The 23,076-nt window shown below is 43.7% G+C and overlaps 1 pseudogene; it reads left to right on the plus strand.

The window, feature by feature from the left end:
- The first annotated feature begins 7,134 nt into the window (after positions 1-7,134).
- LOC143441946 (ribosome biogenesis regulatory protein homolog) lies at positions 7,135-8,847 on the plus strand (annotated as a pseudogene).
- The last annotated feature ends 14,229 nt before the right edge of the window (positions 8,848-23,076 follow it).

The raw sequence follows: 23,076 nt of genomic DNA on the forward strand, positions 1-23,076 counted from the left end.
GAAAAATACCACAATCATCTGTGCCAAGTTATAGTTACAATTTTCATCAGTCAAAATTTAGGGATGAGGTACTGTGGTGGTTTGAATAGGTATAGTCTCCATAGATTCATGTGTTTGAATGCTTGGCCTATGGGGAGGGGTGTAATTAGGAGATGTGGCCTTGTTGGTTTAGGTGTGACCTTGTTGGAGGAAGTGTGCCACTGTGAGGGCAGGCTTTGAGGTCTCCAATGCTCAAGCTATGTCTGATGTGGCACAGTCTCTGTCTGCTGCCTGAAGATCAAGATGCAGAAGGCTAAACTCCTTCTCCAGCACAGTGCTTAGCTGTACTCTGCCATGTTCCCGCCATAACAGCCGACTAAATTCCTACAATTATAAGCCAGCCCAACTAAAGGTTTTTCTTTATAACAGTTTCCTTGGTCATGGTGTCTCTTCCCAATAATAAAACCCAAATTAAGACCAGGGACTATGGTATGGCTGTGATAGGCCTGACCATGTTTTGTTTGGAGAAATGTGGATTTGGGGACTTTGAATTAGTAAAACAGAGGAATGCTTTAAGTGAAACATAATGGGCCATCCGAAGAAGAATATAAAAGACACTGGTGCTGAGGATGACTTGTACTGTGGGGTCCTAGATCAGGAGGTTTCAGGAGAAGAATGTTAGTCCATGGCCTAGAGATTATTCTTGTGATATGTTGGTGAAGAATGCAGCTGCTTTTTGCCCTTCAGAAGAGTCTGCCTGAGGCTAAAGGATAAAAAGGAGCAAGCTGGGCAAGGGAAAATACAAAATATACAGTTTGAGGAGCAAAGGAGCACCAAAAGGGGAATGCAGTTAAGTCCTATGTTCAAGGAGATTAACAGGTCAAGAAATGGAATAAAGGTTGTGCTAACCTCAGTGATATAGACCCCACCTAGCTAAGCCCCCATCTGGTGAAAAGGAATTAAAGAAAATTTTAGGTCCAGGCGTGGTGCCATACTCCTTCAATCCCAGCACTCAGGAGACAAAGGCACTAAGATCTCTGAGTTCAAAGTCAGCCTGGTCTACAGAGCAAGTTCCAGGAGAGCCAGGCTTAGGCAGTAAAGGAGTTCAAGGCCACTCTAGTTTATTCATCTAGTTAAAATCTAGCCAGGGCTATCCCCACTCCCATAATTTAAGGGTATTTAAGACAACTGGTCTCAAATTTATATGCCAGTTACAAGCATATACTACCATAACCAGTTATAATTTCTTGCTCATTACTATCTTATTTTCATAAATTTAAATGTAATTTAAAATAATTATTTAATAAGTAGACCTAAATATTCTGTCTAATTGGATACACTGAATACAAATACTTCTAAAATTCCAGAACTATAGCTTCCTTTTATATGTGAATCTCTCCTTCTAGAAGTAACATCTCAAAGCTAACACAAATCTTGTTCTCTTAGATATGTATTTTATTGTGGGCTGTGAGAGGCAGCTGGGTACCTGATCAAGCGCAGGCCTCAAACCCTGGAGATCCTAAAGGAACAGTAGCTGTTCAACCTTGTTCCTGGGCCCTAGTTCCTTTCACTTAGCTTCAGCCCTCCACAACCCTTCCCAAAGAAAGATTTGTGGCCTTCGGTCACGTAGCACAGGTAGAGGGCGTGACTATAGGCTGCAGAGCCTCAAGAGATCTCCTTATTCATGATATACCTAAAGGCCAGAGGGCGTAGCCAATTAAGCATTTCTTCTCAGACCTCCACCACCCCCTCCCCACTTGCAAAAGGTATTTAACCTCAGGCCCGCCCTGAGAACACAGGGCACAGCTTCATCCACTTTCCACCATGGCAATAAAAGTTTTAAGACCATGGACTACCTCTCATCTTTGGGGCCCATCATGGGAAACCATGGAGAAGGTCTTCAAGCCATCTAATCTCTGGCCGAGGACTTCTCTACGTTCCAGCCACAGAAACCCAGCCATGACCCAGCCAAGTGAGTCTCCTCGACCAAGAGTATCATCTACCCCATGGGGCACCGCCAGAGCTTCTCCCCTCACCCCTTTCAGCTGCAGGTCAGTCCAGCTTGTATGCCCACCCCCACCAGTCTCAGTCCTTCTACGACCTCTCAGCGGTGCCTGAGAGCCCAAAGGTTAAGCTCAATTGGTTCTTGGCTAGCTGCCTTGGCCCAGGGACCCCCAACCCAAGAGCTCCAGCCCACGCAGGGTCTCAGACTGTGAGCTCCCCACACCCGGAGTGTTGCCCATTGCCCTTCCCATTGCCTGGTGTCCACCCAGTGGCACCTCATGGAGTGAACACACATGGAGTGGCAGACACACAGGACCCACAACTCAGCCCAACAAGACCCACGTCCCCTACAGCACCACAATTTAAGAATAAAAAAGTCATCATAAAGGTGGTGATAAGATTATGGCAAGTGCAGAAAGCTTCATTGATCAATTTTTCGGAAACAAAGACTATCAAGCCTTTCCAGGCAGCAAAACAAATTATTTAGTTCTAGCGTTAAAACCCAAAGTTCCAAAAAAGGTAGTGTTTGGTAGCTATAACGTCTGCTTCTCCTCTAACTACACATCTAGTAGCCATGTTTTCTTTGTTTCTTTTTAAAGTAATGGATTTTTAGTATAGATTTCTGACTAAAGCTGAAGCAATTTTTGTCTATGATTTAAAAATTTTTCAAAAGTAGGGCTAGAGAGATGGCTTAATGGGTAAAAGCATTTGCTGTGCAGGCATAAACACTTGAGTCCAAATACACAAAGCTGACTTGTTGGGAGCCGACTTTTAGCAGAAAGCGGCTAGATTATCTTTGCAGCCATCTGGAAACATATACCCTGATAAGAGATTTGGTTTTCAATGGCCTACAACAGCTGAAGCACACTCTGATATCCCACATATTTTGTGTTGCTGTTTACTGCCCCCAGCTGCAAGGCGCACGTGGTATCCATGCCTTCAAGGCATGCAGTTCACGTGCTGTCCACGTGCTATCCAGGCCATATATGCCTGTAAGGCGCACATGGCATCCACGCCTGCAAGGCGCACGGTGCATGTGCTATCCACGCTATAGACGCCTGTAAGGCTTACGTCATATCAACACCTGCAAGGCACGTGGTATTCACACGCCTACAAGGCACGTGACAAAAGCGTAAAAATACCTCAGAATTCCCTTCAATAAAAGAGACTTGGTAAGAGACTTGAGACATGAGACTTGAGACTTGGTGAGAGACTTGAGACTTGATCAGAACCTCTGTCTTGTCTCCATTCTTCGCGTCTCTTCCCCTTTATCCCCACTCTCTCTCTCGATAGACCGTGACCCTCAGACCGGAGCGGCAGCTTGGGCCAAGACACAGTGGCCGCCAAGCGTGGAGTGGAGCAGGCCGTAACATTTTGGCCCACAAAGCCGGGCAGTACGGGCCACGACACCGACTTAGAAAGTCACTGTGGCTGTGTACTGTGTATGCCTGTAATCTCAGAGCTGTGGGAGGAGTGACTACAAGGACCCTTGGGGTTTGCTGGTCAGCAGTCTACGTCTAGGTTCTGTGAGAGATACTGTCTCTCAGAAATAAGGTGGAGAATTATAGAATAAGACATCCAGTGTCTTCCTATGGCATGGTTCTCAACCTATGGCTCATGACCCCTCTGAGGGTAGAACAACCCTTTCACAGGGGTTGCCTAAGCCCCACCACGGCAAAACACATATTTACATTATGATTTATAGCAGTAGCAAAATTACAGGTATGAAGTGGCAACAAAAGTAATTTTATGGTTGGGGTCACCACAACATGAGGAACAATTGCATTAGGAAGACTGTCCTATCGCCTCGACCTAGGGTTTTCATTGCTGTAACACCATGACCATGGCAACTCCTATAAAAGAAAACATTTAACCAGGGCTGGCTTACAGCTTCAGAGGTTTAGTCCATTATCATCATGGCAGGAAGCATGTTACTGAGCAGGAAGACATGGTGCTGAAGATGCTGAGAGTCATACATCTTGATCATCAGGAAGCAGAAGGAGTGTGTGCACACTGAGCATAACGTGAGCACTGTAGACCACAAATTCCACCTCCACAGAGACACACTTCCTCTAACAAGACCACACCGACTCCAAAAAGGCCATACCTCTTATGGGTCAAGCACTGAAACACATGAGTGTATGGGGGCCATTCCTACTCAGACCACCATAGTCCTACACACAAGCACAGACACATCACACATACATACACAAATTAATTTTTAAAATTCTTCATTGATGTTCTTCCAACATAAAACTATGAATCAGCAAAAGTGAACCATGTGGAAATAATTTGAGTAGTTTAAGAGCTTAGCTAATACTTTATCAAATTAACTGGCATACTGGATTTTTGGGACAAAAAAAAAATGTTCACTGCAGATTCAAAAAAACTGGCAGGATAATCCTTAATAATTCCCACCATTGAAGGGGGAGAACACTGAACAGCATTGAGAAAGGGAAGTCCAACCTGAGTTCAATTCCTACAACCCTTCCCCAAAATTGGCCTCTGACCTTCATATATGCACAATAGCACAGACACACCCATACACACAACAAATAATTTACTTAGTTTCATTCCTTAAAAAGAAAGTAAATCTACATTAATGACTTTTTTCATTAATGACATTCTAAAGGCTGATGAAATTATTTTAAGAACTAGCTGTACTGATCAAAGTAACCATGTGTTGAGAGATAGTGAAAAGTATCAATTTGATGTTCTTAAGCCCCTTGTCCCCCTTCATGGTGAGGTAGGAACAAAAAACAGAAAACATCATTTGATGAGAAAGGTCACAAAGTTGTCACCTTTCATCACACTTCCCCTTTAGAGCTGTGGAGATAGGTAAAATGAAATGCAGGAGTGGGCTAGAACAAGTGTGGGGAACGCTATTCTGACTTACAACTTTTTAAAGTGACTTGAAGCCAGGTGATAACCAAACAGGACCACAGTTATTCATGAGTCAGATATATATGCATATCATGTGCTTTGGCCACATTTATGAAATTTAAATTTTCAGAATTTCCAGGATAGCCTCAGGATATTAGTAAGAAATCTAGTAGCAAAGAGAATGACAAACAACAAAAACCATGAGCAAAGCTTTAGGAAACCTTAAAAGGTTCTCAATAGAACCAAGGGAGCTTGTGGAGCCGGAAGATAGCTCTCTGAGGCAAGCTGTTGGGTTTTGATAGCCACAACGATCTTCTGAGGATTCTACAGAGGACTAGAAGTGTAAGTGTCCTGACGCCACTCTCTTCATCTCTTTTGATTACTGTTTCCTGCTGACCAAAATCAACTCTGGTGCTGCTTGCAAAGTTAGAAGGATGATCTAGAGAGACAGATAGATGAGATCCAGGCTAGGATCAGGAAAGGCCATGGCAATCGGCGATGGAAAGGACACAATATACAAAGACAAGCTACCTAGACTTTTGAACTGATTAGATTTGGACACAGGAAAAGTTAAAGATGGATTTGCCATCATCAGAGCAAGTGACTAGACAAGAATGATTATGACATCCCCTGGAACTGTTGTCTCTACTGTGTTCCCGATGGCAGGGTTCCTCAGGCAGCAAAGACAACAAGGAAGAGGATCGGAGAACTATGAAAAGAGGAGCAACTCTGAGGGAAGCTTTGTGCTGTGTAGTGTTAGACATGTGGTCTAGCACCAAGAGGAAAACAGTTAAAGGAATATACTGGCTCCTGCCTATAATCCCAGAATTTGGGAGAAGAGGCAGGGGGATCAATTCCAATACCATTCTTAGCCATATGGCAAGTTTGAGAGTCGTTAAAAACAAAAATAATTTGAATGACTCCCTAGGCAACTAAGGCTAGCTTTGCACACCTGACCCTACTGCCTTTATCTCTAGAGTGCTGGGATTATAGGCATATGCCATACCCAGTTTAGACTGCAATTTAAAATGTCTATTTAAGGGGGTTTGGGGAAGGCAGTGAAGGAGTGAAACAACAATGATACAAGTATGACAGCACCATATTGAAAACGATTACTTTATATTCTAACCGAACACAAAGTCGTTCTAGAAATGAAGCTGGGTACAGTGCCGCATGCCTATAATACTAGTCCTCGGGAGAGAGGTAGGAAAATCAAGAATTCAAGGCCTCGTCAGCTGCATACGGAGTTTGAGCTCTGCCTCAATTTCATGTGATCTAGACTAGAAAATTTCAGTAACATAAAAGTCTAATAGGATTCAAACAAAAAAAAAAAACTTTTTTGGATAACATTACACTGAAAATGTGGCCATTCTAACACCAGGATCATAATGCCTGTGGCACTCGTATTTCCTTAGTGTCTAACTTATTAAGTCAATTCATCTCCGAAGTCTGCGTTTACATCTTTGGAAATAACAGTAGATCTCATTTTTTGAGAACTTCCTTTGTACCAGTTACTAATTAAGGTTTCATACTTACCAGCATATGAATAGAACTAAGGTAAAACAACCTATCAAAGTAAATGACAGTGAATAGTAAACTGAGTCAGGTATGATATGGCCTTAGATCCCTAAGCCACCACGACTATTGAATAAAAACGGCTATTCATTTTTTACTGGTATCTTAGCCTTCCTTAACGCATTAATTAAATTAATTTAATTAATTTAAAACAGTCCTGGATAGGAAGTACTATTAGAGTCATCACCTTACACGATTTTTCAGTCTTAAATAACTATTTCAGAATCAAACAGTGGCACAGTCAGAATTGGAACCTAGGCCACGCAAAGACCACTCAGCAGAGCCAAACAGCCAGCCCTAAGTCAGAAAACAGTCTGTCTTCTATACCTGCCTTTAAGGGTATCCGTTGGATTGCTCACTCTTAGGGCACAGAAAACTGGCTATGAGTCTGGGGAGATTATTTGTCTCGCCCCAAACACCTTTGTAATTGATTCACCCTCAGTCAGTGCGTATGCACACTACATCAGTAGGCGACAAAGCCTGCAGCCTCAGGAGTTTGGACAGTCCGCGTCCTACGGCGACCACTCCCCGCCCCGCTGCACGCTGGGAAACGTAGTTCTAACCGGTCCTTGAGCTTTTCAATAGGGCCACATCCGGTTGCGAATCCAGGTCCGACCTCTAAGCACATCAGCTCTCCAATACCGCCCTCTGCCGGCCTTTTCCTAACCGTCTCTTGCAAGCTGGTTCCACGGCCCCGGAAGTGAACGCTTCTTTTCCGGGATAAAAGTCCAGAGGTCCTCCTGGGGTTGCGGGTTATTTGGGTGCTGTTATAGTGAAATACGTTCTGTTGCTGCCCCAGAGTGAGGGGAACCGAGCCGCAGTGGGAGTCATGGAGGGCCAGAGCGTGCGGGAGCTGCAGGCCATGTGGAGCAGGAGGAGGTGGAGAAGTTGCAGCGCATCCGGGTGCACCAGAAGCTGGAGCTTTTTGCATTCGACCTGGGCACCCTACCGGCTTCGGACCGCAGTCCCCGACAGTGCTGCGCCAGGCCAGGCCCTCGCCCGAGCTGCGGGTCCTGGCGCGGGACAACACGCAGCCGCCGACCGTGCGCTGGAGGTGGCGGTGGTAGCGCGCTTGCGAGAGCCCGCCGCTCTCGCCGCAGGCTTGCCCCGCAGGAAGCCGCTGTCCCGGCCACGGCCGCTCACCCGCTGGCAGCAGTTCGCCCGTCGTAAGGGCATCCATCCAAAAAGACCACCTTTGTGTGGGACGAGGTGAGTGGCCAGTGGCGGCGCTGATAGGGCTACAAGCGCGCCCCGGACGACACCAAGGAAGGGCTAATCAAGGTGCATGGCGACGTCGAACCTGGAAGAACAGTTCGCCAAGCGGATTTGGGCCAAGAAGGAGCGCTTGACCAAGAACGAGCTAAACCGGTTGCAGAACTTGGCCCGAACTCACAAGATGCAGATGCCCAGGTCAGTAGCTACGGGACACCAGAGTGAGGAGCTGGGCCGCGCCATGCAAGTGGCCAAGGTCTCCACCGCTTCCGTGGGACGCCTCTGTACTAGAGGTTAAGATATGCAGACTACAAGCTGCAGGCTGGTGCAGGAGGTGGCTGCTGCCTTCATTGAGCTTGACATTGAAAGGACAGGTTTGCCTCCCCTCAAGTCAGTGCTGGACTATGCTTTCCCCACAATGGAGACATTGGCTGGAAATTATAGCTCTATTTTGAGGACATAAGATTTATAGAAATAATATGGTCCGAACCAGGAATAACTTAACAGCCTCCTTTTTTTTTATATTGACTTTGGATTCTGGGTTGAAATTTCTGAGGCATAGAAGATCGGATTCAACACTTTTGCATTCTTTTTGTCACAGCTCATATATGTATCAAAACAGGGAGAATGGGAAAAACTGTGTCTACCTGTGATTTGCGTGCATTGTAAAGGTGTTAATTTTTAACTTTTACCGTAGGTAGAAGTTGTTGTAGATGAACCCAGTGACCTGGGTACCAATATAGAGTGTGCTTAAAGAAATGGTTACAGGAAGGTTAGTTGTATTAGGGAAACCCAAAAGTTCATTTGCCGCTAACGTATTATGGACAGCCCAGTACAGCTGATGTTGTTTAAGGTGGTGCGTTTGGCCCAACGAACACGCTGCTTTAAAGGATAAAGTGGAACCACACTAAATAATGTTCATTAACCTTGTTACTCCAGAAAATACTTGTCATTTTGTTTATAACCAGTGGCTTTTATTGACTTGGCTTGGGTTTTAGTTTTCAGCCAGTGCTGGACTGGAATTCGCAGTGAAGCAGAGGCCGACCTGGAACATGAGGCCTTGTGGCTCCCAAGTGCTGAGATGATAAATGAGCAGCTCACCCAGCAGCAGATTTCACTTTTGTTGCTGTCTGGATGTTGTTCCCTGTTACCAATGACTTATTTTGATCTTAATAAATTTACTTTGCATAAATATCTCCTAAAAATTATTAATACCAAATCTCGTATTTGAGGGAGGGGCCACCATGCTCTTTTCTTTCTTTTTAATAATTCAGCTTTTCGGTTGCTTGGTTTTAGGCTGTTTCAGCATTGGCAGCTAGTTCTGACTCCTGGAAAATGGGTTAAAGCTGGGTCAGGTGACCTTGCAGAGTGAGTCGGAGTCAGATGTTTCCTTCCTGGGGTCCAGCTGCCAGGATTGGCTGGCAATGGGTGTGGAACAGCTAGAGGACAAGGAGAACTGCCGAGGCTACGACTACTTGATGCACACATCCTGAGGCATCTCCAGAGCACAGCATGAGTACAGGCTGGACCAGGGATGCCACAGTACTCGGCAACCCCGGTGTGTACCAGGCAGGCAATTGGAATCAAGACGTCAAAAAAGCAGATGCCACACTATGTGCTGTGCTGGGCCTTATGCCATTAGTAGGACAGGACAATGCAAATATTCCCAGAGAAGCTGGCCTGCTCCCACAGTGTGACAGGTAGTGTAGAACTTGTTGCTAAAACAATATATTGAAGCAGCGTGTCTATACTGGTCTAGGTGTATACACAGCCCCAAACTAGTCTTTCCTGGGAATACAACAATGTAAGGCTGGTGAGCACAGACTTCTTAAGGATCCAATAAGGCACCTGTTGAAGGTCTCAGCAGATTGGTTGTCAAAAGGAAAGGACCATAAGGTCCTTGCCAGAAAGGCTGAGCACATGTGCAAGTGTCAGCCTGGGAATTGGAAGCTGACATGAGATAGGGAAAGGACAGGGACTGGAGAGGAATTCTGGCAGAGGGAAGAGTCATACCAGAAGAATGTAGTAGAGTCTGGGCCTGCTTTCCTAGGACACAGTAAAGGCTGAGACGTGAATAGAAAAACAGTTGATGCACACCAGGAAGCTTACACTACACATAAACTGTTGGAGCAGTAAATAATCTTTGTGACAGTCCCTGCATACTAACTATCTTCTAGCATAAGAAAAGTATGAAAATTAATTTGTTTGATGTCATATAGCTAAGCAATGGTACAGCCATGAGTTGAACTTTGTTCCCCAGCCTATAATGAAATGGTAAGTTGTGTTCTTAATAACATAAAGCTATTAAAGCCACATGTCTCCTGAAGCACTCACATCTCAAGATGGCTTGGGGTAAAAGAGTTCCAAGGCCAGGAAATTTATAGGAGCTACTTTTCAGTCTATTGATGTCTAAATCAAAGTTTAAAAGGCTTGAGATGACCTGCAAAGGGAATTCAGGGTGAATGCAGTTATGTTAGCACTCTGGTGCCAATGGGAAGAGAAGTGGAAAAAGTTGAAGTATACAGTGAGTTTCGAAGTAGTTTATTTTACGTGTGTGAGTATCTTGTCTGACTGTTTGTATGTCTGCGTCACTTGTGTGGCTGGAGAGGACTCCAGGGCATTGGATTCCTGAAACTGACTTTGCAGAGGGTTGTGAGCCTCCTGTGGGTTCTGGAGATCAAACCCAAGTCCTCTGGAGTAGCAGCCATCTTGAGCACTCAGCCATCTCTCCAGCCCCTGGAAACAGTTTGAGTTAGGAAGTGCAGTACATTGGGTCACCGAGAAAGGGTTTCTGGCTGGGGCCTCAGAAGAGTACTCCAAAACTGACAGAAAAGAACATGCTTAGCTAGAAGAAAGGGGAAGAGAAGGAAAGTGGATTTCAAGCAAAGAAATATCTAGGGCAAAATTTATGATGTGGGAGGGAGGTAATGAAGTGAGGAGAAAAGAGATAGTGTTAACTTTTCAGCAGCTAAACCAGAGGTGAACCAAGATGAGGAGCCGCACAGGCAGGACTGGGTCTGAACTTTATTTGCCATGGAAGAAACTTTAAAGAAGTGAGGTCATCAGGAGAATGCCCCTGACCACACTGGGAAAGAGAGCTAACAAGGATGCATGAGAAGCCAATTTGGTAACTAGTAAACATCTGGATGAGAAATGACAGTGAAAGCAGAATGGCAAAGATGAAGAGGTAAGTGGAGAGACAGCCAGGGTCTTGGTATAGATAGATGATAGATGGATAGATAGATAGATAGATAGATAGATAGATAGATAGATAGATAGATAGAAAGATAGAAAGATAGACAGACAGACAGACTAGAAGGGAGAAGAGAGAAGGAAAAGTGGCTGAAGGCAGCCCAGGAGTAAGCCCCAGTGTGTAAGGCTTGGACAGAGTATGAAATGAGCAGAAAGAAGAGACAATCCCGGTGAGCAGGGAGTCTTGGAACCCAGCGGCAGCATTCTGTGCCTACTATAGGAGTGGTACATGCTCTTAACTAATGAGCCGTCTTTCCACCCCTTCATTTAAACCTATACCTTATGTCAGGATTCTGGAGAATAAATTGGGGGAGGGGAGTCACTGGAAACTCCCCTCTTGGTGCAGCCACATTGAAGAAGTTTCTCTCTGCCTCTGACTTTCTCGGCTCCTTAATTGGCCTACTGAGGACAAGTGTCTGAGCCTAGTTATTAAGATGGCCAGAGCTCCAGTACCAAAGGAAAATTCAGCCTGGAAGCTGTGACTCAATTGCTGAGGCCAGAAGTGTGCTAGACTGGAAGGAAACAGCCTGCAAATGAAGGCCAGGGCTAGAACCAAAGAATGAGCAAGCCTGAGGGCTTCAGACATGAATCGTGATAGATAGATAGATAGATAAATAGATAGATAGATAGATAGATAGATGATAGATAGATTTTTTAAAAATTTTTATCTAATTTTTTTTTACACTCCAGATTTTAGCCTCCTCCCAGTGTCTGACTATTCCACATCCCATACCTCCTCCAACCTGCCCCCATCTCCACAAGGATTTCCTCACCTGATACCCCACCAGACCTCTTCACTCTCTAGGGTCTCCAGTCTCTTGAAGGTTTGGTGCATCTTCTTTGACTGAACCCAGACCCGGCAGTCCTCTGCTGTATATGTGTTGCGGGCCTCATATCAGCTGGTGTATGCTGCCTGGTTGGTGGTCCAGTGTCTGAGAGATCTCAGGGGTCCAGGTTAGTTAAGACTGCTGGTCCTTCTACAGGGTCGCCCTCCTCCTCAGCTTCTTCCAGCTCTTCCCTAATTTAACCACAGGGGTCAGCAGCTTCTGTCCATTGGTTGGGTGTAAATATCTGCATCTGACTCAGCTGCGTGTTGGGTCATTCACAGGGCAGACATAATAGGTCCCCTTTTGTGAGCACTCCATAGCCTCAGTAATAGTGTCAGGCCTTGGGGCCTCCCCTTGAACTGGATCCCCCTTTGGGCTGGTCACTGGATCTCCTGTTCCTCAGGCTCTTCTCCATTTTTGTCCCTGCAGTTCTTTCAGACAGGAACAATTATGTGTCAGAATTTTTGACTGTGGGATGGCAACCCATTCCTCACTTAATGTCCTGTCTTTCTGCTGGAGATGGGCTCTACAAGTTCCCTTTCCCCTCTGTAGAGCATTTCATCTAAGGTCCCTCCCTTTGAGTCCTGAAAGTTTCTCACCTCCCAGGTCTCTGGTGCATTCTGGAGGGTCCCAGCACCTCCAACCTCCCAGGGTTGCATGTTTCCATTCTTTCTAACAGCCCTCAGGGCTTCAGTCCTTTTCCCCCACCCAGTACCTGATCACATTCCCCTCTTCCCCTTCCTGTCCCCTATCTCATCCAAGTCTCTCCCTTCCTCTCTCCTCCCTTGTGATTGCTTTCGTCTCCCTCACAAGTGGGATTGAGTTGTCCTCACTTGGGCCCTTCAGCTTGTTAACCTTTTTGAGTTCTGTGGATTGTATCCTGGGTGTTCTGTACTTTTTTTGGCTAATATCCACTTATTAGTGAGTACATATCATGCATGTCCTTTTGAGCCTGAGTTACCTCACTCAGGACAATATTTTCTAGTTCCATCCATTTGCCTGCAAAATTCAGGATGTCCTTGTTCTTAAAAGCTGAGTAGTATTTCATTGTGTAAATGAACCACATTTTCTGTATCCATTCTTCTGCTGTGGGACATATGGGTTGTTTCCAGCTTCTGGATATTACCAACAAGGCCCCTATGAACATAGTAGAACATGTGTCTCTGTGGCATGGTGGGGCATCTTTTGGGTATATACCCAAGAGTGAAGCTGGATCTTCAGGTAGATCTATTGCCAAGTTTCTAAGGAATCTCCAAATTGAATCCAGAATGGTTATACCAGTTTGCAATCCCACCAGTAATGGAGGAGTCTTTTTCTTTCTCCATATTTTTGCCAGCATAATAGGATAGACAGAATGGAGAGGAGGGGGCTGAGAGGTTGATGTTCAACCCAGGTGAACATCCTCAGAAGGCAAGAGAAGGCCAGGAAGAACCCTCAGACAAGGGGTAGAAGTGAATTCATTAGCCTTAGAACTTAAAATAACATGAAAGGGTGGGACAAGGCAGCACTGTCCCAGCAGTGATTTCAGATATCTTTATTCCTTTATTTCTCTTGTTTTGTCCTTAATTTAAGGCAGGGAAGACCTGTGCAGCAAGTAGGTAGCCACTAGGTGTCAGCCTTGCTTCATGGTTTGTCTTGACCTCAGGAAGTTCTGAGATAGAGTAACCTTTTCCTCCCCTTTCCTTTTCTCTCCATGGATGTTTGAATTCCAGATATGGATTTTGGAATGGTGGTAAGGCTATGCACTGAAGCATTTGCTGACTCACTGCTAACACTGGACCCTCTGAGCTATAAAGGTAAACAAACGGAAATGAGAAATTGAAGCCAGAAAGAGGGACTGTCCAAGAAATAGCTGATGTAGCAGGGAAGGGGGGGGGGGGGTGAGATGTTTCCAGAAAAGAGAACATGGAAGGTGCATAGGTGCCAGTCTTCAGAAGGGAGAATGTTCTAGGTGTGTGTGCTGTAGAGACAGGACCAGCTCACACAGCCTGAGGCTTTGATGGAGGATGGTGTGGTGGGATGTGAGTAGCTGACCTGGGAGGCCAGTGGTCTGGGTGCTTCTAAAGGCTCAAGTGAAGTGCCAGTTTGAAGATAAATTAAACTCCTTGAAGATTGGGAAAATTACATAGAATGTTTCCAAGGATGAGAGCTGAGTGGAAAAGTCACATGGTTCGGTCAGAGCTCCTGACCTGTCAGAGATAGAACCTCACAATCCAGGGCCCCATGAGTGTGGACAGCATGCTCCTCACAGCTGCCTGCAGGCCACGGCCAAGTTGAGCTTGAATAAATAACCTCATGAAAAGGAGTATCTGGAGTGCCAAAAAGACAGCGATGGGTTGGCTTTTGTCTTTGTGGTTATGGTGGGTCTGTGTTTTTGATGCTTTCTGTATTACTCTATGCTGGTCGCCACCCAGTTTCTAACTAGAATGTCCTCGAAGACCTACTTTAAGGCTTTTCACTTTTGGTTTCCTGTTTCTGTTGATATTTTCCTTTTTTCTTTCCCCTAGATGCCAGTGCCCAGCTCATTCTCATGCTTACTTCCAATGTAATGCATTTTGAGTTTTACATCAGCTTCAGTTTGGCTGCCTACCACTGGCGTGTGGGTAAAGTGAGGAAGGGGAAATCAAGGCATGTGCGAAGCAGGCTAATGAAAATGGCTGCCTCTCACTGGGACCCGTGATACAGAGCTCCAACTGTGACAGGAGGGCTGAGTGCATGATATTTAATGCTATTTGTCCTTTCACTTTTAAATACAGTGTATTTGAAAACTGAAAACACAGGTATGATATTTGAAGAGTGTTTAGGTTCTTCTGGAACAAGACTTTTGAGATAAAAGACAACTCTAAAAGCTAAAGTAAGGTGATTGCCAGAAGAAAAAAATTTTATATCCATTTAAAGAGTAATTATTTCTTTATAAAATATAATAAAAATAATAAGTAAACATATATAATAAAAACAATAACAAAAGTTTTCAGCTCCCATCATCTTAATCCTTGGCAGACTCCTTGGATCTTAAAGTTCACTATAGCTTCAGCTTGTCCCCAGGATGTCACATGTGTGACCGAGAAACTGATTTTCTTCTTGGAATGAAGGAAGCTATAAAACTAATCATGGGTTTTTTGTTGTTATTGTTGTTTTGGTTTTGTTTGTTGTTTGTGGGCTTTTCGGCTTTTTGGATTTTTGGACTTTTTTCTAGAATGAGGAATGGCTTGGAGAAAGATAAATAAAACTTACTGTTTGACCTAAACTTTAGGAGCAGAAGTAGTAGCAAGAATGTCTATAGAGCCTTAGAGGAATCAAAGAAATGTGGGTTTTAATAAGATGCCTTTATGCTCAGGGAACATGTTATGTTGTTGCTGTTGTTGCCTGGTTACAGTTTCTTTTTCTTTAACAGCAAAAAATAGATGTTGCAAAATCTCCTCTTGCCTTTTCTTTGTCTTGTGGCTGACCAGAGCTGATTATAAATAAGTAGATTAAAAAGAAATATGAGAGCCCAGCGAGATGGCACAGCAGGTAAGGACATTTAACCATGTAAGCCTGATGACCCAAGTTTGATGCTAGAGCTTGCATGAAGGCAGATCATTTCCATGAGTTTGTGCTCTGACCGCATATGCATGGTGCAGTATACAGAGTCAGCATGCATACACAACAATAATAACATTTAGATTATGAAATTCATTGATATCTTCTTATTGCCCAAAATAAGAATTAGCTTTACCAAAACAAAACAAAAGGCAGTGTTTAGTGCTTTTTGTAAATATTGACTTACATATGACATACAACCATGAAATGCTAAAAAGGAATACTTTTAGGTAAGATTTGAAGGAAGATGTTTATGTTCACTGCTGGACTTTATTATTAAAATTCAAATATGTATGCTTATTTTTTGATGCATGCTCTGATGCTCCTTTCTATGCTTTCAGCCCCTGCATTCTCACCTTCTGGAACAACAGATTATGCCTTTGAGTAGATTACATTGATTCATTCTTTCTTTTATGTATGACCTGAAGAAAACTACAGTATTTTCTGAAGCATTAATGTTTCGTTTGAAATCTGTTGTTAGCTAATGTTTCACAGTCTCATTTTGATCAGGTGCTGTGCAACAATGTGCATCGTGAGAATGGCTGAATGTAGCCAGAAAATAAGAATAATGTTCAAAACACCATCTTTTATACAACTGTTAAAATATGACAAGCTCCCAGCTCTACATAGTTTCCAAATTATATGTGCCATATGTCAAGTCTCTAAAAATTTGCCTTGGGTTTTATTTAACAAAAGAAGTTAAAGTACTCTTTTGAAGCAAGAGGGAAATAATAACTAATTCTGGTGCAATTTGCCATACTAATTACATAATTACTTGTAATCATTTGTTTAACTTGTTGCCCCTCCCCGTTTAAGAGTCATAAATTAGAAGGTGACAGGAGCCCTCTGGTAGTCCAAGCCACATCTGAAGGTAACAGACGCCACTCAGTGCCACGTGATTGCTGACAGTTAAAAATAATAATAACAATCCTGATGTGTAGTAGGAACGGCTTTGCCACCTCTGTGTAAACTCTGGGGCCGCACAGCCGCAAAAGCATCTCCTGCAGGAGGACCTAATTGAGGACTTCCTGAGATACCAAGGATTGCTGATGCAAACAATGCCAGCCAATTGAGAACTGCTGTTTAGAAGCGATGCTTTCTTGGGACCAATGGGGGCATAGGTAGAGGGTATTAAAGGAGCTTGCAGCAGTGTTCAGATGAGCTTGCTGCAGCCTTTCTACCTGTTTCCAGAGTCTGTGTCGTTGACAGCACCACGTCACCTCCAAGGACAGGCAGGGTTGGGCAGCAGCAGGGCACAGGCAACACTATGGTTGCTAGATTATTCAAAAATCAAAGAGATCCAGGCAACCCTGCTGGATCGTTTAAATCCGTATTTTAAAGAGTTAATAACCAACTTTTTTTTAAAGAGAAAGAAACAAAAAAATCTGAACATATCATGAATCAAACAAAGCATGTGTTGTTTTGTTTTATTATTTAATTAAACTGTGGCCTATGTGCATTTGACAGAAAGCTTGGCTTTTGTGTGTAAACAACAGAAGAATATGCATCTCTGTTTAGGTATTTGTATTATCAGTGTCCAGCACATGACCCTCAACAAAATATCCTTAAATGAAGGTGTTGGGTGGGTAAGACCTCACTCAGGTAAGCTTCAAACTATGAAAAGTAATTTTAAAAAAAGTTAGGCCTAGTCATAGTGATACATACCTTTATTCCACACTCAGAAATAAGTCAGAGGCATGCAGGTCTCTGAGTTCAATGCATTTTTAGAGACCCAAACAAACAGCAGCTACTCCATTTGAAAATTCTGACCCTCCTCATTGCAGATAAACAATTTGGGTCAGTGGAAGGAAGTTTGGGGTTTTAGGCCATGGTGTCATTATGGAGGAGGGAAGGATCTTCAATGATATTTGATAGGTCCCCTGTTGGCAGTCTTGTCTCTAGACCTCTCTGCTTTGCCTCATTTCCCAGCCACCGTGGAGTCTGCAGAGAACACTTGCTGTGTTTCCTCAGTGACTCAACCTTTTCTTTCGTATAATGGACCTGAAGTTTTGCATCTTCCTTGGGACCTGTAGCCAGCACGGACATGTTATTTTGGATGACATCTGCTCCATGGCTGCCCAGTGTACAAATCCATATCAAAAGTAGCTTAAATGTCTCACAGGGGGCTGGGATTTTCTAGTCTTTTCTTCCCTCTCATTTCTATAGCTGTTAGCACACTACCCACTGAAGTTCTGTTGTTTCAAGACACTACTTAGAAATAGGGAAACATTCTCTATTTAGGTTTTGTCCCCACTCTCCCCTCTTCTGCTCTTCTTGTAAATTGTCATGGTAGGGACTTGATGGAGACAGCGGAATATGAATTGTCCTGACATGATGGAGGCGTCAGCAGGGAACAGTGTAATTGGAGTCTGGCAAATAGAACCTGTAAGGTTAGTCTTGTTCCCTAATTGGTTCTTGACTTGTCAGTAAAGAAGGCCAGAAGCCAATTGCTGGGAGGAAGGTACAGGCAGGACTTCCGGGTCCCAGGAGGAAAAGGTAGATGCAGGGGAGAGAGGAGCTTTTCTGCCATGCTTTGGAGGAAGACTGCAGCACTGGTGAAACCATGTCAGCATCACACAGATGCCTTTTAGAGACAGGATATGTCAAGCCTTAGGGGGATGATCTGAGGTGAAACACAGAATAGGACAAGGGCCCAAATACTAACGGTCTCCAGCCCTTTAACTCTCTTTAACTGTACTAGGAGCTAGAAATGGAAGTCTTCTGGATATTTAACACTCTCTTGCTTATTCTTTGGCTTAAAACTGCTGCCTTTGGTGATTAATACATGTAGCATAGCACCAGGGAATTAGATAAAGTATTTATTGCTAGTACTCCTTTCTCTGGTAGATCAGCCAGGGGAGCTCATTAGCTATTTTTAAGCCAGACAGGAAAATCTTGTTGGGTGGTTGGTGATTCCCACTGCTCAGATGAGACTGGAGCATGGGAACATTGACTGGAAACCTTGACTGAGTTCATTCTACACCAGGCGGGCGCTGGTCCATGAGAGGTCGCCGGAGTGCCCCCGGGTGGGGAATGAACTCAGCCTGATTCCGCGGGGGTGCAGGGCTCTCTAGTGGGCCTGGAGGCTGGGGATCTGCCATTCCAGGGCCAAGAGAAATGGGGGGGAGAGCCCCAACCACCCCGGTACTGTACTCGCTTAGCAGACTCAGGCGGCCAGGTTAGCTTGCTTGATGAGTCGGGCCTCCGTGGGGAATGCAGAGAAGCTCTCAGGGAAACACGGGGACTGCCTCTACAGCAGCTCATTAAAGCCCTTCTTCATGGTTACTCACAGAGCAGCTCCAATGTCCAGGGTTCCAAGAGCTTTATTGACATGGCGGATGGTAGATGGTCTGGATGTGCACCCCCACGTACACACACACACTTAAGCCAGGGGGACCTGACTTAAATAGGGAGGGAGAGAGAGAGGAGGGTCACTTAATTAGCTATGCCCTCTGGCCTTTAGGTAACTCACTAATATGGAAATCTCTTGAGGCTGAAGCCTGTAGTCACACCCTCTACCTGTGTAGGGTGACCTCTCTGGGAGGGACTGCAATGTCCTATGTGATTGAATGGCTTAGGAGCCTAGATTTTGGGAAGTTCGGCAGAATAGATGCCCGTCTCTTGCAGGGTCTCTGGACTACTTCCAGCCAGTGCATCTACCAAAAACTAAGACCCCTTTCATGGCCCCAAATCAACATTCAAAATAGAGTGAGGTTTGGCTCAATGGTCAAACTCCTGGGTAGAATGTATAGAACTCTGGATTCCAATCACAACATGATGAGAAGGTAAACAGAGAAAAAAGTAGCAAGGATTCAAAATGTGGCAACACAGATATTGAAAGAATGGAGGGAGGTTGAGTGTGATTAGGTTACAGTGTATGTGGGGAATCAAAAGGATATAAGATTGGAGAGCAAAATTTAATTATCTGTGTAGATTAACAGAATGGATCTTATTCTTAGGAACTACACCGCAGTTAGTTGTCCAATTGATAGTTTGACTCACAAGACCAGGGCCCATGTGTCAATAACTCACTCACACATATGTGGTCTGTGTGTCACAGGCATGAAGAATTCTGCTAGAAAGAGACAAAATGATACCATATGCAGATCATTCAAGAACAAACAACAAAGTGCTCCTGACCTCTAGTCATTGTTTGGGGCTGGGTAAATCTTCAGGAGACAACAGGAAACATCTAAAAGGTAAAGGAGAGAATTCAGGCAGAAGTTGACTCAACAACATCAGAAATTCAGTAGAAAGGACAGTAGTCACTGAAATGAATAACAAGGAGGCCACTGATGACCTTTCAGTAGAGTGACAGGGGTGAAAGCAGGACTGCACTGTGATGTGCTGAGTGAGGTTGTGCTGTCACAATGAAGACAACATGCACAGAACTCGGGAGATCTGGTTATGAATGAAAAAAGAACAATGAGTTTGCTGCAGGTGGGACATACTGTGCAAGGTAGTCTCTCTTTTGCTGTGGAGACTGGTACAGGTTTCCCATCATGAGAAGCTGTGCTTTAATTTAGTGGCTCAGTAGAATTGTTTCTTATGTCATAATGAGTTGACATGGCAGTACTCTTTGAGGTAGAAGGGCCTTTTGCAACCAAATTGCCAAGTGGGAGCTACTTAGGGAGAAGCTGACAACAGTGTAGTGTCTTTTTGAGTTAAAAAGGAAACTGAAAAAAATGTCTCTTGAGCCAAAGATTGAAACAAACAAACAAACAAACAAACAACTCTTTATGGCAAGTTTTGCAAACTTTGCACTCCACATGTTTACATTAAGTCATCTTCTGGATTTTATACAAAGTTCTAATTTGATTTTAAAAACATCATATAGAATATTTCTCCCACCCTAGGATCCTCTACAACTCTGAGGTGTTGTGTTTTTAAGTAAATGAATGTGGAGGATCAGTTACTGGTTTTAAATATAATTATCAAGTTGAAAATATGAGGATGAAGAACAAAAAAGAGCCTCAAAATCTGCATGGGATTTAATATTCAGGTTTAATATTTTAAATCATTTACGAGACAAAAATTGTGATAACATCATATTTCAAACATATTCTAATCTTTTACATGAACATTTATATAATTTAAGATCAATTATAGTCTTTGTTTTGGATATCTCATACAGATACTGATAATGGGTGTGTGATGTTATTACAGTCTCTCTTTTCTGTATTTGTTAAAAGTTGAAACAACCTTTTCCTGAATTCTAGATGTGCTAGGTTCATAGTGTATCAAGGCACTGGTTCTATTGTAAAGATTAACTAAATGAGAATGCATGATCTGGCTTGCACAAAGCTTTACTGAGTATGCTGTTTTCCTTCCTGTTCTGTAACAAAAACATTTCATTCCTTTTAAACTTTATTTCCTGGAATAAAAGTTTTTCATGTTGCATATGTTATATAAGAAGCCAGCAGAATCACATTAACAAATTCTCATTACATATGACCTAGTTCTACTTCCTTTTTCTGCTGCCAAAAGTGATTTAAAGCAAAAGGACAGAAATTGAGATTGTTAACATATACATAACTGTATAAAGAATTTAAAACTTCACACAAATGAGAATATGGTTAAAACCTAGTTATAGTATATTTGACTTATTAAATACAATATAGTTCAGTTTAGCAAATATCTCTACTATTCATGGAGCAATATTATGTGCTACATGCAACTTACAGTGAAATAGAATGTAGTATTAATAATCCCAAGGACATATCTTAGTATTTGTAAATGTATGTAGCAAAAAGTTGGATTTCAACATTGGCCCACTGGCTCTCACTCCAAACTCTATATCCAGTGCTTCTTACAGACTCCAATTATGAATGATACTAAAACTAAATAGTCATCAGAGATAAATGGAGAGATGGAACTAGGTAGTAGAGGGGATGAAAAGAGGAACTGGAATGGCGATCAGGTGTGGGGAAAGGAGGGATGAGTGGGCTGGGAGTGAGAATGGAAATCATTGGAGGTTTGGGGGAGAATCTCTAATGACTAGTTGAGGCCTGGGATGGAAAATGATACAGGAAGTCTATGGGGGTGACCCTAGTTTAGATTTTTACCAGAAAGGGATATAGAGACTGAAGTGGCTACCTCCTGTAGCCACACAGAACTTTCAAATGAGAAAGGGAGATATCAATTCACCCACAAAATCTTCAACCCAAAATTTGTCTTGCCTATAAGATGTGTAGGGATAAAGATGGAGGAGAGACTTGGGGAACAGCCAACCAATGACTGCCCCAACCTGAGACCCATTTCATGTGAGAGAGCTATCCTCTGATGCTATATATTAGTCAGGGGTCTCTAGAGTCTCAGAACTTATGGGATGCCTCAAATATTAAGGTAATTATTGTAATAATTTACAGTCTGTAGTCCAACTAAACCAACAACGGGCAGCTGTGAATAGAAGTCCAAAAATCTAGTAGTTGCTCAGTCTATGCGGCAAGTTGTTTTACCTGGTCTTCTGTATAATCTGGAATCCTGAAGAGGCGGGTTCGAAAAGATGTGCTAGCAAGTAAGTGCAAGCAGGCAAAGAAGATTGAGTCTTCCTTCTTCTAATGTCCTTATGTAGGCCTTCAGCAGAAGGTGTGGATCAGATTAAAGATATGTACCACCATGCCTGGATCTGGAACTTGTTTTGTCACAGGTTGACCTTAAATTCAGAGATCTGCTATCTTCTGTCTCCTGGGAGTAAAGGTGTGTACTACCTTGCCTGGGCCTAAGTTTTCATGGCCACTATGCCTCAAGATTTCCATGTCAAGATCTGGGTCAGAAGCCTGTGTCTTTCAGCCTTAAGATCTGGATCCCAGGTGTGCCCTCCATTTCTGGAGATCACAGGTGTCTCATTCTCTGTTCCCTTCCCCACTACCTGGTCTGTCTACTGGATCCTCACTAGGAGAGGATGTGCCTAGACTTGCTGGGACTAGTTGCCCCAGAGTTGGGTAATACTCAAGGGGAGGATCCCCTTCTCTGAGAAGAAAGGGAGGGTCAATGGCAGAAAGGATTTGTAAGGATGGAAATAGGAAGAGATGAGGGAGGGGGCTGTGATTGTGATATAACGTGAATTTAAAAAATAAAGATTAAAAAAAGAAGAAAAATGATCCTATGTATAGTACAAAAGCCTCCTGCCACCAGCCCTCAACTCCATCACGTCAGTGCAAGTGATTGCATCAGTCTCTCCATCTTGAGGTTAAATTTAACTACTTCCATGTGATGTAGTACTGGGCTTTTACTCTCAGCATCTCCTGGACACCATGGAGAAGTCCTTTGAGGTTTCTAGCCTGGTTTTGATGTGCATCACAGATCATTGCCTAAAGCCATGTTCTCTCGGTGGTGGAAGACTCTAGGTATCTGCTGAATATTTGCTAGTGTCTTGAAAAAGGTTATCAATTGTAGTGGCAGTTTTGATGCTAAGGCCCTGTTCCCCAATTGGTTCTTGATCTGTCAGTAAAGAAAGCCATGGACCAATTGCTGGGTAGAACTTTCAGGTGGAGATGCAAGGGAGGAGAAAGGAGTTTGCCATGCTTTGGAGAGAGAAGACAGCCAAGTGAGATCTCGGGAGGAGTGGTGGGCTGTGGCTGCTCCTATAGGCAGGTGGTTAGAGATGTTAGGCTAGATGGGACTAGCCACTAAAGTTTAGGGCAAGTAGGAGATTCAGAGGTAAGAGAAATGGGAAGGGCACATTTTCCAGGTGGGAGATAGGAGTGCCCAGCAATGTGCCAAGAAGGCAAGTTGAAAAAGAACAACTGTGTGTATGTCT

The sequence above is a fragment of the Arvicanthis niloticus genome, chromosome 4, assembly GCF_011762505.2.
Source record: "Arvicanthis niloticus isolate mArvNil1 chromosome 4, mArvNil1.pat.X, whole genome shotgun sequence".
NCBI lineage: Eukaryota > Metazoa > Chordata > Mammalia > Rodentia > Muridae > Arvicanthis > Arvicanthis niloticus.